Genomic DNA, 16,451 nt, shown 5'->3' with positions numbered 1-16,451 from the left:
TGAACAGCATCAGCACCTGGACGACACAGGAGAAAGGCAATCTTAGTTCACTTAAACCCATCAAGCCTGCAGGTGACTACGAAGCGGGAGTCACTCCAAGCAAATCCAGTGAAGAAGCCCAAGGTGACCTAATCCAAAGAATTGTCATTAATGGTTGTGGTTTTAAAGCCACTAAATTTGGGGTTAGTTTCTTATGTAGTGATCATTAACTGATTCAGCACCCCCCTTGACCTCATGATTAAGTTTTAAACTCTTAAGACTTTCTTGGGATCCCGTTTGTAGCTATCCAATCTCATCCCTCAGTCCACCCATAACTGTGAAAATCAATAAACGGAAATCCCTCTAAAATTGAGCCAGTAAGCCCTTGCTCCAGGATGCAAACCTCAGTGGGTTCCTTTTTTACGGTAGTGATGATTTGCCTAGCATACTCAAGTTAGTCTGTAAGTGAATAAAAGGCATGGTCCCCAGCACTCTGTTTAAAAGACTGGTCACAGGAACCAGTAAGCAATGAATATATATATTTTTTAACTTGAGGAGTTAACATTGTATTGCTTGAGACTCAGTCCTGTCAATTAAGCCTACTGTAATTCTCTCCTAAAGAGAGGTAACTAGAGGTTTAAAGTCGCTCTGGCTACAGAGAAGTTTGTAACTAGTCATCAGAACAAAACACTGCAAAACAAGTATTCCCTGGGATTTCATTCAAAATGGGACACAGAAACCAACGAATAAATCACTACATACATATCCCTAAAAGTTAGCAATGCGCTTAAATACAAAGAAACAAAATATCAAACTCATGAAAGCCAGTACTGAAAGAACTACATACTTGGACTTAGCATTTCTCTTCCACCTAATGTGGTCTTTTGGCATCTTTTTTTAATGGAACATACATACTTTTTTTTTTTTTTTTAAGAAATTACAGGGGCGCCTGGGTGGCGCAGTCGGTTAAGTGTCCGACTTCAGCCAGGTCACGATCTCGCGGTCCGTGAGTTAGAGCCCCGCGGCGGGCTCTGGGCTGATGGCTCAGGCCTGGAGCCTGTTTCCGATTCTGTGTCTCCCTCTCTCTCTGCCCCTCCCCTGTTCATGCTCTGTCTCTCTCTGTCCCAAAAAAATAAATAAATAAACATTGGAAAAAAAAAAAAAAAAAGAAATTACAACTGTTAGTTACACTGACATGTATGTTGTAAAGCCTTACAATAAGGGAATATACGTGTTCTATTCTCCATAGGTATTCACAATGTTAGAAATCTGTCATATATTTATTTACATGTATATTTATGAGTAAAAACATACTTTTACATAACTGGTAACAGAATATACAGGTTACCTTTTTTACCTTTATTTCTCTACATGTCACTGCATCCAAATCCTCATTCTTTATAACAGCTACACAGTATTCTACTGCCTGAATGTACCCATCATTTTAACCATTCCACTACTGATGCTTATCTATGGAGTTTCCACTTTTTTTTTTTTTAAGGCAGGGAGGGAGAGAGGGAGAGAGTTATCGTAAGGAGGCTCTGCACCCAGGTGCCCTGAGAGTTTCCACTTTTTTAATATTGTTGCAATTAATTATTTTTATTTTTAAATAATTTAAAACCTATCAAAAGGCTGCAAAACCAGTACAAAGTTCTGGTATACCCTTCACCCAACTTTTCCAAATGTTAATGTCTTCTATAACTATGGTACAATTATCCAAACCTAGAAGTTAACATTGCTATACTACTGTAGCTAATTTACATACGGTATTTGAATGTCACCCTTTTTCCCACTAACGTTTTATTTTTCCTGATTTAGGATCTAATCCTGGATTTCACACTGCAATTCGTTCTCATGTTTCCCTGTGCTCTTCCAATATGAGATAGTGAGTAAGGCTTTTATTTTTTACTTTCGTATTCTTGACACTGTTGAGGACTACTGCTATCCTCTTTACGAGTCATTTTGTAGAATGTCCTTCAGTTTGAATTTGTTTAATGCTCTCATTAGACTGATAATAAGCATTTTTAACTTTTTATTGGGCTATAGTTCACGTCCCATTAAAATCACTGTTTTCAACTGTACAATTCAGCATTTTTTTGTTATATTCACAAGGTTGTAAAATTATCACCACTATCTTATTCTGAAATTCGATAATTAGGTGATTTTGCATTACCCCAAAAAGAAACCCCATATCTATTAGCAGTCATTCCCCATTCTCTCCTCACCCCATTTCCTGGCAAGGACTAATACTTTTTGTCTCTACAGATTTGCCTGTCCTGGAATAAAAAATAAATGGAATTCATAAATGGAATCATAGAGCATGTAGCCTATTGTGCCTTGCTTCCTCTATTTAGCATGTTTTCAGGAATCATCCATGTTCATCACTCAATTTTATGGCTGAATAATATTGCATTATATGGACATATTGCTACCTGTTTATTCATCAGTTAACAGACACTTAGGTCGTTTCTAAGTTTGGCTATTATGAATAATGCTGCTAAAAATGTTGAGGTACAATTTTTTGTATGAACATATGTTTCTAATTTCCTTCGCTATACACCTAGGGATGAAACTGTTGAGACAATATCCTTTTATATATACAACAATGTAGCATTCCGGGATAAATTCCTATGAGTGGAACTGGAGGGCCAAAGTTACACACATTTTAATTTATAATCAGTAAGAACCAAGTGTAATTAAAAAGCTGTGGGTGAAAAGATTTCAATTTACTATTGCAGCTCATCAATTGATGTCTTCAACATATAAAATGTTTCTTAAAAAAAAATCAAGATGGGGCACTTGGGTGGCTCAGTCAGTAAAGTGTCCAACTTCGGCTCAGGTCATGATCTCGCGGTTTGTGAGTTCGAGCCCCGCACTGGGCTCTGTGCTGACAGCTCAGAGCCTGGAGTCTGCTTCAGATTCTGTGTCTCCCTCTCTCTCTGCCCCTCCCATGCTCATGCTCTGTCTCTCTCTCTCAATAATAAACAAACGTTAAAAAAAAAAAAATCAAGACGAACAACCCAACAAAAAACAGGCAAGAGATATGAACAGCTCATAGAAATAATATCAAACAGCCCTTCAACAACTTCATTCATAGTAAGAAAAATGCAAAAATCAAGCTATACTCAGATGTAATTCTTATCAGAATCACAGAATTTCAGAAATTTGAGAATATGATTTTACACTGCTAATGGGGATGAGAAATAGTACAATGTCGCAATATCTAGCCAAATTACTTACATATTTATCCTCTGAAGAAACAACTCCACAAACACAATATGGCAAAAATATGAAGTGTCATATGCACTAGGCTACGGAAGCACTATCATAACCAAAAAGCAAGGAGGTGGGGGGCGGTGGGAGACTCTGTTCATTCAGTACTGGCAAAACAGACTACTTTAAATCCACACACTAGAGTATCGTACTGTGGCAAAAATATCTCTACATACTACTTTGGAGCAATGCCTAGGATATGCTAAGTAAAACAAAATAAAACAAAAGTACAGGGGCGCCTGGGTGGCGCAGTCGGTTAAGCGTCCGACTTCAACCAGGTCACGAACTCGCGGTCCGTGAGTTCGAGCCCCGCGTCGGGCTCTGGGCGATGGCTCAGAGCCTGGAGCCTGTTTCCAATTCTGTGTCTCCCTCTCTCTCTGCCCCTCCCCCGTTCATGCTCTCTCTCTGTCCCAAAAATAAATAAACGTTGAAAAAAAAAAAAAAAACAACAAAAGTACAGAATAATATGTAATTTATAGGCACTTTTTTTTTTTTTTTTGCCAGAGAGGAACAAAGAATATGAATACTTATCACACACATTTATTTGCTTATATTAAACAAAACACAAGATGTTAAGAAAAATAAGCATTCACGCAGTTACATACAGGAAGGAGAAAAGGGAGTGAAAGCCACAGGATGAAGTTAGATTTCATACATTGTTTCATGTTTAACTTTGGAACCAGGTAATGCTTTAGCTAACTGTAAAACAAAATTAAATCCGAATTAAATACGTCATCCTACCTATATATCAAGTTGTGGTTTGGTTACTTTAAAACAGAGAATTTGAATGAGCACCTTTAGAAGTTATATTCTAAGAGTAAAAAGTAATCATGCTGGTAGTGATGAATTGTTTTTACCTTCTGAAACTTTCAAATGTAAACAGTGGAATACAGTGAGTAAGTCACAATGCTATGGTCAATAGGAACCAAGATTATCACCATAAAAGAAAGATACAAATATCAAATCAGAGAAATAAAAACCTGAAATTTGAAATTTGGTTTTAAGAAAACAACATACATTATGATACACATTACCTTAATGAAAAAGTTAGGATTTTCTAGTTCTGCCCACTGAAGACAGAAAAAATGAGCAGCCCAATAGGAATGAACACTCCCTAGGCCCAGGATTGTGGTCTTCAACTATCAGTTCCCACTAAAAGAAAACAGGACTTGTTAGACAAACAGCTGATACCAGGTTTGTGGCAAAAAATATCACTGATTCTGGAACATATCTTGCCAAAAGCAAAGATGTTACTAAAGACTACAGTCATAGCAAAAGGATTCAGGCACCAACCTGAAGGAACTCCCACTGGGCAAAGACTGAGTAAAAAGAGTAATATCTATCATTGACTGAAACAGATCATATATGTTCAAATTTACAAGTCCATTCATCTTTGGAGGATGCCAGAAAACCAAGCCATCATTCTGAAAACTGGTAAATGAGGGGGGGGGGGAGGGGAAGGGAAGCATTCCTTCTGCTTTTTGTGTATCTTAGAATAACCAAATATTTGACTAGGAAAAGCTCTTCTTTTTTAAGAATTTTGATAACGGACAAAGGAATGATTAATTTAAAATCCTGCCACTTTCTAAGCCTCACTGAAATAGTCAACTAGATAACAAGCATTAATGCCTGTTAAAACAATTAGGTTAAAAGCTGATAAGGCATTTTATAAGAGAATGATTAAGCTGACAATACCTAAAACCTCATCATTACAACATCACAAAGAGAGTTATTTGCTGCGTGATGTGTTACACAAGAAATAAACCACATATAAAGTATTCTTCCCAAAATGAAATAAAACAAACAGAAAGCTTGGATTCAATTTAGCTGATATGTAAGGACCAGTTTATAGAAAATGCAGGTGAAATAAGCTTGGCCTTGTGTGTTTTTAACTGTTAAGGTTAGGATGATGAATACAGGGGTAGTATTCATAACAAAACATAAGGAAACTAAAAACCTTCAAAGAGGTTGTCAAAAAAACTTTTTAAAGAGTGACTTGTATCATTACCAGTGTTTGAGAATACCTGTCTCCCCATATCCTAGGACTACAAGTAATTTTTTTTTTTTTTAATTTTTTTTTTTCAATGTTTATTTATTTTTGGGACAGAGAGAGACAGAGCATGAACGGGGGAGGGGCAGAGAGAGAGGGAGACACAGAATCGGAAACAGGCTCCAGGCCCCGAGCCATCAGCCCAGAGCCCGACGCGGGGCTCGAACTCCCGGACCGCGAGATCGTGACCTGGCTGAAGTCGGACGCTTAACCGACTGCGCCACCCAGGCGCCCCTACAAGTAATTTTTAAATATTTGCTAATTAGAGGGGCGCCTAGGTGGCTCAGTTGGTTGAACGTCTGACTTCAGCTCAGGTCATGATCTCACACTCCATGAGTTCAAGTCCCGCGTTGGGCTCTGTGCTGACAGCTCAAAGCCTGGAGCGTGCTTCAGATTCTGTGTCTCCCTTTCTCTCTGCCCCTCCCCTGCTCATGCTTTGTCTCTCTCTGTCTCAAAAATAAATAAAAACATTAAAAAAAAATTCTTTTTTAATATTTGCTAATTAGATATTTTAATGGTTGTATCATTTTATTTTGTATTTCCCTCATTACAAGTGAAATACTACTTCTTCCCTATGGTTCTTAGAAAGTTGTATTTCTTTGTCTACAAATTGTTCATTTTGCATACTTTTCATTAGAGAATGTAATTTTTCATATTGATGTATAGGACTTCTTTATAGAAAATACCAAGGATATTTATATTATATAACATTCAATCATTCATTCTCCCTTACCTGCTGGCACCCATACCCTTAACAACTAAAAGGCACAGACAATTCAACAGTAATAACTGGAGATTTCCATACCTACTTCTAACAAGGATAGAACAATTAGAAGATCAACAATGAAGTAAAAATTTTAGCAACACCACACTAACTAGACCTAACGTTTATTGAGAACTCTACCCAACTAGAGCAGTACATTCTTCTCATGCGTACAGAGAAATACCATAAAACAAGTCTAAATAAACTCAAAAGACTGAAATCATACAAACTATGTTATCTTGCCCACAATGTAATGACTCTAGAAATTAGTAACATAAAGAAATTTAGAAAATTGACAAATATGTGGATATTAACATACACCTAAATAAACCATAGGTCAAATAAGAAATCATAAGTCACAAAACTTTCATATGAACAAAAATGAAAATATATCAAAGTTTGTTGAATGCAGATGAAGCAATGCTTAGAGGGAAGTTTATGGCCGTAAATGCCTGATTATTTAAAAAAATACATTTATATATCTGAAATCAGTAACTTAACTTTTCACTGTAAGGAACTAGAAAAGCAAGAAAGAAGAAAAAATAAAGGGTTAGAGTGGAAATAAATGCAATACTGAGTAGAAGAGCAAAAAATGTCAAAAATCAATAAAAGTCAATTTATGAAACTACCAAAAAAATTAACAAATCTTGGGGCATCTGGGCAGCTCAGTTGGGTTAAGCTTCCAACTTCGGCTCAGGTCATGAACTCGCGGTTTCTGAGTTCCAGCCCGTGTTGGGCTCTATGCTGATAGCTCGGAGCCTGGAGCCTGATTCGGATTCTGTGTCTCTGTCACTCTCTGTTCCTCCCCTACTCGTGCTCTGTTTCTACCTCTCTCTCAAAAATAAATAAAGATTAAAAAAAAACTTAAAAAGAAAATTAACAAATCTTTAGTGAAAAAGAGGTTATATTAGTGAAAGAGTACTACGGGCAACTATAAGCCAATGGACTGGATAAACTAGATGAAATGGACAAATTCCTAAAATACACAATTTACCAAGACTAAGTCATGAAGAAATAGAACATCTGAACATATCCAGAGCTAGTATTCAATAAGTGATCAAAAACCTTCTGCCAAAGAAAAGCCCTGGACCTCATGGCTTCATTGGTAAATTCTACCAAACATTTAAAGAAGAATTAACATCATTCACTCTGGAAGTCTTCTCAAAAATGAAGAGGAGGGAACACTTCCTAACGCAGTCTATGAATGAAGCATTAACCTGTACCAAAGAAAAAGACACTACAAGAAAAGGCAACTGCAGATTAATTTTCCTTATGCTTTTGATGCAAAAATCCTTAACAAAATACAGTAAAACCTTGGATTGTGAGTAACTTGCTCTGCAAGTGTTCCACAAGACAAGCTAACACTTCTAATAAATTTTAACTTGATAAAAGAGTGATGTCTTGCAATAGAAGAATATGACACCGAACATCACATGATCACAACTGAGCCAATAGTTCTCCTCTGTGTGTGTGTGTGTGTGTGTGTGTGTGTGTGTGTGTGTCTGTTTCTCTCTCTCTCTCTCTCTCTCTCTGCAGGATTGTGGGGGACTGTCTCCCATGCTCAGATGCTCATGCTCCATCTCAGGCCGTGGTGTTTGGCAGAGATCAGTGATTTTTCAGAACGCTGGAAGGTGCCCAAACTGGCACTGGTGTATTTTTTTGCCACTTCAAAGCACCTATCGATAGTTCTTTGCTTTTCCATTACGAGAGTGAGCTTAGAAATGCTTTGCTTCATTCTAGGTCAGGCTGCCTGCAGATATAGACCCTTTCCTCTGCTGCCTTATTGCCAGTTACAATAAATACATGACAAGAGTTTATTAATACTGTACTGTCATCAACATCTGTGCGAGTGTATAAAATGGCCCTCATGCGGAAAAAGATTCCAATGAGCCAGTGGATAGCAGTGATTCCGTTAGTGATAATGAAAGTCGTTCTACACAATAACCCTCCTCTCTTGTCTCCCTCACACCAGCTACTAAGGTCTTCAAAGGTAAGTGCAGATGAATTTATTTTTCTTTATATTTTGTACTTTATTATTCTGTATTATATTACAGCATTGTAACCATTTTTATATGAATATTTTTGGGTTGTGGAACGAACTATCTGCATTCCCATTATTTCTAATGGGGAAATTCGCTTTGATATACATGTGACTTGAATTATAAGCATGTTTCTGGAACGAATTATGCTTACAAACCAAGGTTTTAGTGTAGTAGCAAACTAAATTCAGCAGCTTGTTAAAGGGGATCTAACACCATGGCCAAGTGAGATTTATTCCTGGAATATAAGAACAGTTCACAATGAAAATCAATCAGCAGGACACACCACTTTGAAAAGAAGGAGGTTGGGGGATACACGATCATCTCCACTGATGCAGAAAAAGCACTTGACAAAATTAATAGCTTTTCATGATTAAAAAAAATCTTAAAAAGGATAGAAGGAAATTACCTCAATATAATAAATGGCACATATGAAAAATCTACACCTAACATCACAGTCAATAGTGAAAGGCTGAAAAAACTTTTCCTTTAAGATCAGGAACAAGAAAAAGATGCCTGCTTTTAACACTTTTATTTAACATAGTACTGGGAGTTCTAGCCAGAGTAATTACATAAGGAAAAAAAAAATCCAAACTGGAAAAGAAAAAGTAAAATCATTTGTTTGTAGATGCCATCATCTTACATATAGAAAACCCTAAAGGTTCCACAAAAACACTTTAGAGCTAATAAGTGAATTCAGCAAAATTGCAGGACAAAAAATTCAATGTGCAAAAATCAGTTGCATTTGTATACACTAACAATGAAAATTAGAAAAACTACTCTTTTGGGATGCCTGGGTGGCTCAGTGGGTTAAGCATCTGACTCTATTTCAGCTCAGGTCATGATCTCACAATTGTGATCATGATCTCACGGTGGTGAAACTGAGCCCCACATTGGGCTCTGCACTTGGCATGGAGTCTTCTTGAGATTCTTCCTCTTCCTCTGCCCCTCCCCTGCTTGCATATGCTCACCTGCTCTCTTTCTCAAAAAACAAACCCAATTCTTTTTACAACAGCATCAAAAAGAATAAGTTCTCAGGAAAAATGAACCAAGTAGGCAAAAAACTTTAACACTGAAAACTACAAAACACTGCAGATAAGAATTAAGAAGGCAAAAATAAATGGAAAGACCTTCTATGTTCAAGAATCAGGAAATTCAACATTGTCTAGATGTCGAAACTGCCCTAAATGATCTATGGATTAAGTGTCATTCCTACTTAAGTGCCATGACCTTTTTTGCAACAATAAAAAATCCATTCTAAAATTTATATGGAGAAAGGTGGGTGGGGGATGGGCCAGATAAGTAATGGGTATTAGGAGGGCATTGTTATGATGACCCCTGGGTACTGTATGTAAGTGATGAATACTGGATTGTACTCCTGAAACCAATTTTGTACTTTGTTTTTAAGCTAGAATGTAAATACAAACTTGAAAAAAAAATTCATATGGAATCTCAAGTGACCCTGACAAGTCAAAACAGTTTAAAAAACAAAAACAAGGGGCGCGTGGGTGGCGCAGTCGGTTAAGCGTCCGACTTCAGCCAGGTCACGATTTCGCGGTCCGTGAGTTCGAGCCCCGCATCAGGCTCTGGGCTGATGGCTCAGAGCCTGGAGCCTGCTTCCGATTCTGTGTCTCCCTCTCTCTCTGCCCCTCCCCCGTTCATGCTCTGTCTCTCTCTGTCCCAAAAATAAATAAACGTTGAAAAAAAAAATTTAAAAAACAAAAACAAAACAAAAACAAAAACAAAACTGGGGCACCTGGGTGGCTCAGCTGGTTAAGTGTCTGACTATTTCAGGTCAGGTCATGATCTCTCAGTTCGTAGGATTGAGCCCCATGTCAGGCTCTGTACTGGCAGCACAGAGCCTGCTTGGGATTCTCTCCCCGCCCTCTCTCTCTGCTGCTCCCCTGCTCGCTCACTCTCTCTCTCTCTCAAATAAACATTAAAAAAAACCCAAAAACTGCAGTATTCACATTTCCTGCTTTCAAAGCACACTACAAAGCTAATCAAAACAGTATGGCACTCAGGCACCCAAATGGCTCAGTTGAGCACCCAATTCTGTTTTCTTTTTTTTAATTTTGTTTATTTACGAGAGAGAGAGAGAGAGAGAGAGAGAGAGAGAGAGATAGCGAACAAGCACAGGCAGGGAAGGGGCAGAGAGGGAGAAAGAGAATCAGAAGCAGGTTCCAGGCTCTAAGCTGTCAGCATGCAGGGGTGAACCCATGAATCACAAGATCATGACCTGAGTTGAAGTCAGATGCTCAACCAACTGAGCCATCCAGGCGCCCCAAGCACCCAACTCTTGATTTCAGCTTAGGTCATGATCCCAGGGTCGTGGGATCAAGCCCCACATCAGGTTCCATGCTTAAAATTCTCTTTCCCCCTTGGCTCCTTTCCCCACTCACACTCTCTCACTCTCTAAAATATGAATGAATAAATGTTAAAAAAAAAAAACCAGGGCAGTACTGGCATAAAAACAAAGACCAATGGGATATAATAATAGAGTCCAGAAGTAAACACTTGTATAATGGCCAAATGATTTGCAACAAGAGTGCTAAGACCATTCAGTGGAAAAAGAATAGTCCCTTCGACGCAGGGTCCTGGGAACACTGGATATTCACATGCAAAATAATGAAGCTGGACCTTTTACCTCACTTCATGTACAAAAAATTAATTCAAAATGAATCAAAGCCCTAAACATAAAAGCTACCAACTATAAAACTCTTAGAAGATAACACAGGAGGAAAGCCTCATGACAATGGACCTGACAATGATTTTCTGAATATGACAACCAAAAAAAAAAAACAGGCAACAAAAGAAAAAATAGATAATCTGACTTGATCAAAAAGAAAAACTTTTGCACGTCAAAGGGCATTATCAACAGAGTGAAGAGGCAACCCACAGAATGCAAGAAAATATTTGCAAATCACCTATCTGGTGAGGAATTATTATACACACAGAAGCATGCACGCACATACGTATAAACTCCTAAAGTTCAAGTACCAAAAAAACAAACTGATTTAAAAATCTGCAAAGGACAAAAAATTACATGAAAAGATGCTCCATATCACTTATCATTAGGGAAATGCAAAGCTAAACAATACTGAGATATTATCTTGTGCTCAATAGGATGGCTACGATTAAAAAGAAAAAAAATTAAAAACCTGAAAATAACAAGTGTTGGCAAGGATGTAAACTTGTGCACTTTTGTGGCAATGTAAAATGGTATAGCCAATGTGAAAACACTATGGGAGTTCCTAAAAATAATTAAAAATACAATTACCAAATATCCAGTAATTCACTTCTGGCTATATACCCAAAAGAAATGAAAGCAGGGTCTCAAGGAGATATCTGTACACCCGTTATTCACAATTCCAAATATTCACAATAGCCAAAAGGTGATGGATTATTATACAGCCCTGAAAAGGGAATCCTGACAACTGCTACAACACAGCTAAATGTTGACAGCATTACGCTAAGTGAAATAAGCGAGTCGTACAAGGACAAATACTGTATGATTCTGTTCTATGAGATTTAGAGAGAAAGAAAGTACAATGATGGTTGCCAGGGACTATGTGGGGAGAGGGAAATGATGAGTTATTTTTTAATGGGTACAGAGTTCAGTTTCAATGATGAAAAGTTCTGGAGATGGACAATGGTACTGGTTGTCCAACAATGTTAATATACAAATGCCACTGAACTACACACTTAAAAATGACTAAAATGGTGAATTTTATGTTATGTGTATTTTACAATTAAGAAAAAAAAAAAAAAGGAACTCAAAATAGATCACAGACCTAAAAGTAAGGTCCCTTAGTTTCATCATGAGTTTGTATATACAGCACTAACCGCACCATCCATGCAAGAAAAACTTGGCACGCTGGACTCCATTAAAACTAAAAACTTGTGCTCTGTGAAAGACACTGCTGAAAGAATGAAAAGACAAGCCACAGAGTGGACGAAAGTATTTACAAACTTGTATCTGATCAGGGACTTGAATCAAGAACTCTTTCAATTCACCTATAAAACGACAAGTAACACAATTTAAAAATGGGCAAAGGACCTGTATAAACATTTCTCTGAAGAAAATAAAGAATTGGTCAATAAACACATGAAAAGATGTTCAATATCCTTAGCCACTAGGGAAATGCATATCAAAACCATAGTGACATACCACTTCAGACCCACTAGAATGGATGTAATAAAAAAATATTAACAAGTACTGGTGAGGATTTAAATAGGAACCCTCATACACAACTGTTGGGAATACAAAATGGTACCCCACTATGGAAAATAGTTTGGCATTTCCTCAAGATGTTAAACAGAGTTACCATATAACCTAGCAATTGTACTCCAATACCCAAGACAACTGAAAATATGTGTATACAGAAGCCTGTAAACAAATGTTCACAGCAACATTATTCATAGTAACCAAATGTAGGAACAACCCAGATGTCTACCAAGTGATGAATGGATAATCAAAAAGTGGTATATCCATACAATGCAATATTAATCAGCTATAAAAAGGAATAAAGTATAAATTTATGCTACAACATGGATAACTTGGGAAACTTTATGCTCAATCAGAGAAGCCAGGCACCAAAGGCAACAACATATAGTATTATTCCATTTATGTGAAATGCCCAGAATAGACATTCCACTGGAACAGAGAGCAGATTAGTGGTCACCAGGGCCAGAAGGTAGGGGAAGATAAGAATGACTGCTAATGGGTACAGGATTTCATTCTGGGGAGATGAAAATATTCTGACAGTGGTAATGGCTGCACAACCTTGTGAATATACTAAAAATACCTGGATCGTACACTTGAATACAGTGAATTTTATGTGAATATATCTCAATAAAAATGCAATGGTAAAAAAAAAGAGAGACAAAGATGCAGAAAGAGGCTGACTCTGCCTCTTGGCTGTGTGTGCAGCCTGGAACCCTGACAAATACCTTGAGACCATGAGAGCCAGACAAGTCAATACACTGAAATCACCAAGTACCTGGGTCCTTGATTATGCTGCTTAAGTGCTAAATGAACCAATCCTGAAACTGTCTTTCCATCAGATTTCTTGCTAAACGAGTTAATAAATCTCCTAATTATAAAACGGGGCGGGGGGAGGGGCAGATCTTAACAGACACCTAACCAAAAATGATACAGAAATGGCAAATAAGTATACGAAAAGATGCTCAACATATGTCATTTAAAAATGCAAATTAAAACCATGCAATTGTTGGATGATAGATTTTAAATGCATATTACTAAGTGAAAAGAAGAAAGTCTGGAAGGCTATATAGTGTATGATTCCATTTAGGTAAAACTGGAGAGGTAAACAGATCAGTGGTTGCTAGGGGTGGAGGGGTAAGGTTAAACAGATGAAGCACAGGCAGTGAAACTCATGTTTGTTTAATACTGTAATGGTAGAAAACAGCACTATGTGTTTGTCAAAACCCACAGACTTTGAACCCTGGTACATGTTAATTTTTTAAAAAATGTTTAGGAGGTCAGAGAATCTCAGCATGGACTGCAGAGTGTGATAAAGGTAACTGTATTAGAAATGCATGAATCAACTTCACTCAAGAGGGTGGGGGCAACAGTTAGTGATCTAAGTAACATTAGGGACGAGTAGGGTCTGTAAGACCAAAAGGCAAAAGGTACCACATTTAAGCACTGTATTAATTGATAAATGTGTTCCCACAAGGGTACAGATAACCATTCTGAAATCAGTGAACTGGAATTGAACAATTAAGTAAATGGATGGCAAATGGTAGGAGTTACTTTTTTCACTGCTGGAGCGGAAGGTTATCAACAAGGGAAAAAGCCAGAATGATCCCTGTGATAACAGATTAGAGTTGGAGATAGCACTATGAACTCATTTTAATTTTACATAGATACAGATGACCATATACAGAACTATTTATAGATAACATGTATACACAGGCTAATATACACATGTATATTTTCCTTGCTCTGTCACCTGAGAGAACCTAAAAGTAATGACATCCCAGCAGCCCGAGAGCAGTAAGTTCTGGTGCCCTGATCTTGGTTTCAAATACAATTTTCCAACAAAAGGAGCCAGAGCTCCTTAGAGAAATGGCTGATTCTAGGACTAAGGCAGGAAAAATACAAGAGAAATCTGGCAAATCTTGTAGTACCAGAATATATTGCTAAAAACAAAAAACAAAACACCCCAATGAAACGCCAAAAACATAGGGATATGTCAAAGAGCTCCCAATGGCCAAAGCTGTGGCAATATGAGGCAACAAAACAAAACAGTACTGGATTATAGCTAATATAATAAAATATATATTTCATTATATACGAAAACATATAGCTAATAAAGTTATAAAATATATGTATTATAAAATACATATCTACAAATCTATACTAATAAGATGACATAGTAAACAAGTGGGGGAGAAAAGACAAATCTGTGCAGAGGAATTCCAAATGCAAGAAATTCCTTCAAGTTTTGCCTTCAAGGAAGTGAGGCAAAACTCCCATTTCTTAAATGTGGGCCGCATGTACTTTCTTCTGAAGAGTACAGCATAGAAAGAGGGGAAGAAGAGTATCTTTCTAGAGAACGGTGACAAACACTACCTCAGACAAAATGTTAATGTCAACAGTGACGTGTATCCTTGATATGTTATGAAAATGGCACTTCACTTCTGTGGGCTTTCCTCCTCTAAACCCGTAATCCCACCCTAATCATGAGGAAACATCAGATGAATCCCACTTGAGGGACATTCTGCAAAATAACCAGGACTCATGAAAATTGTGAAAGTCATCAAAAACAAGGAAAGTCTGAGAAACTATCATAGCCCAGAAGAACTTACAGAGACATGAAAACTAAATGTAATGAAATACTGAAACAGAAAAAGGGCATTTAGTAAAAACCAGGAAAATGTGAATAAGTATGGACTCTAGATGATGGTAAGGTATGGACATTGGTTCATCAGTTTTAACAAATATACCATACTAATATAAGATGCTAATAACAGAAGGAAATGGATGTGAGGTATATGAAACCTCTCTATACAACCTTTTTTCTGTAAGTCTAAACTATTCTAAAATAAAGTTTCAAAAAATTAATGGGCAAGAATACCAAAAACATCCTGAAGGTGGAAAGAATAGGGGAAATATTTGAGCAGGGGTTGGGAAACTACAGCCCACAGCCTAAATCGATCACCAGTTTTTGTAATATGTTTTACTGAAATTTAGCAATGTTCATTCATTTACATATGTCCAAGGCTGCTTTTGTGCTACACTGACAGCACTGAGTAGCTGCAACAGACTACATGGCAGAAAAGCCTAAAATATTTACCATCAGGTTCTTAACAGAAAAAGTTTGCTGACCCCAAAGTGAATAACTAGAACACAAAGGGGAGATCGTAAGTATCAGTAACCCCATATAATATCTGAGAAGCTGCTGACATTCCTTGACCACCCTGAACAGAGGCAGGTGCTTCCCTACCAAATTCCTGTAGCTTCTTTTCCACATACGACTAATCTCTCTCCTGTACTACACAACACCTCTCAAAGGCAAGGATCTCAATAGTAATTCTCTAAATGTACCCTGAGCTCAGCAGATAACTGGCTTTTATGACGTTAGAAGTTGACTTCCTACACCACCAAGACATATTTGCTAACAAATTCCCAACTGTGTTCATGTTTCAGCAACCGTGTGCATAAACAGACTAGTCACCTCCTGAGACTGCAGCCTTGACAATTCTTCAGGTCCAGAAGTTGAATCTTGACTAGTCAACCTGACCAGGATCATTCAATGACTAAAGATAGGAAGGAACTACATGGACCAATTATGGCCAATGAGGTATGAGGGGAAATACGTGGAGGGTTTATGGACTTTTCTTCATTCTTCTAGGGACATATATCAAAACATTACTGTTTCCAGTTTGAGGGCACTGTTGTGTAAGCATGTGATACTTAGCATCATAGCCATCCTGAGACCACACGTGGTCAATCTTATGACCCCAAACTATCACCCTGGGAAGAGCAGAGCATATGAATGTAATGAGCCCACCATGTCTTTGGTGATATTAAACTGCTAAAATAAGCACACAATCTCTGTACTACCTATCATGTGCAATAATAAACCACTTACCATCAAGTTATCATTACACCATGTACAATGTTAACCTATTAAAAATGAAATATTTTGATCTTGATTTTTATGGAAGCTGAGGAACTAAGAACTATAACTGTAAACTGTTGGCTCTATTGTACTTCTAAGCAGAAAAATTATTTTAAAATATATTTTAATTGAAAACTAGTACTCCGTAGTTGGGATGTACTGCCATAAGATTCATAGTAATCTCTGCAGTAATG

At 37.4% G+C, this 16,451-nt stretch overlaps 1 protein-coding gene and 1 long non-coding RNA gene across 3 annotated transcripts in view; one reads left to right on the top strand and one right to left on the bottom strand.

Annotated features, from left to right (window-relative positions):
* Positions 1 to 16,451, bottom strand: part of MFSD14B (major facilitator superfamily domain containing 14B) — a 74,476-nt gene that overhangs the window by 49,995 nt on the left and 8,030 nt on the right. The window lies entirely within an intron of this gene.
* On the top strand, positions 75 to 16,291 carry LOC123593315. The gene is made up of 3 exons (XR_006710254.1): positions 75 to 182; positions 1,798 to 1,864; positions 15,783 to 16,291. It is a non-coding gene; the product is annotated as an uncharacterized LOC123593315 (long non-coding RNA).

Source organism: Leopardus geoffroyi, chromosome D4 (assembly GCF_018350155.1).
Source record: "Leopardus geoffroyi isolate Oge1 chromosome D4, O.geoffroyi_Oge1_pat1.0, whole genome shotgun sequence".
In the NCBI taxonomy this organism is placed as follows: Eukaryota; Metazoa; Chordata; class Mammalia; order Carnivora; family Felidae; genus Leopardus; species Leopardus geoffroyi.
The sequence above is the reverse complement of the archived record's forward strand: the minus strand, read 5'-3'. Positions and strand labels throughout refer to the sequence as shown.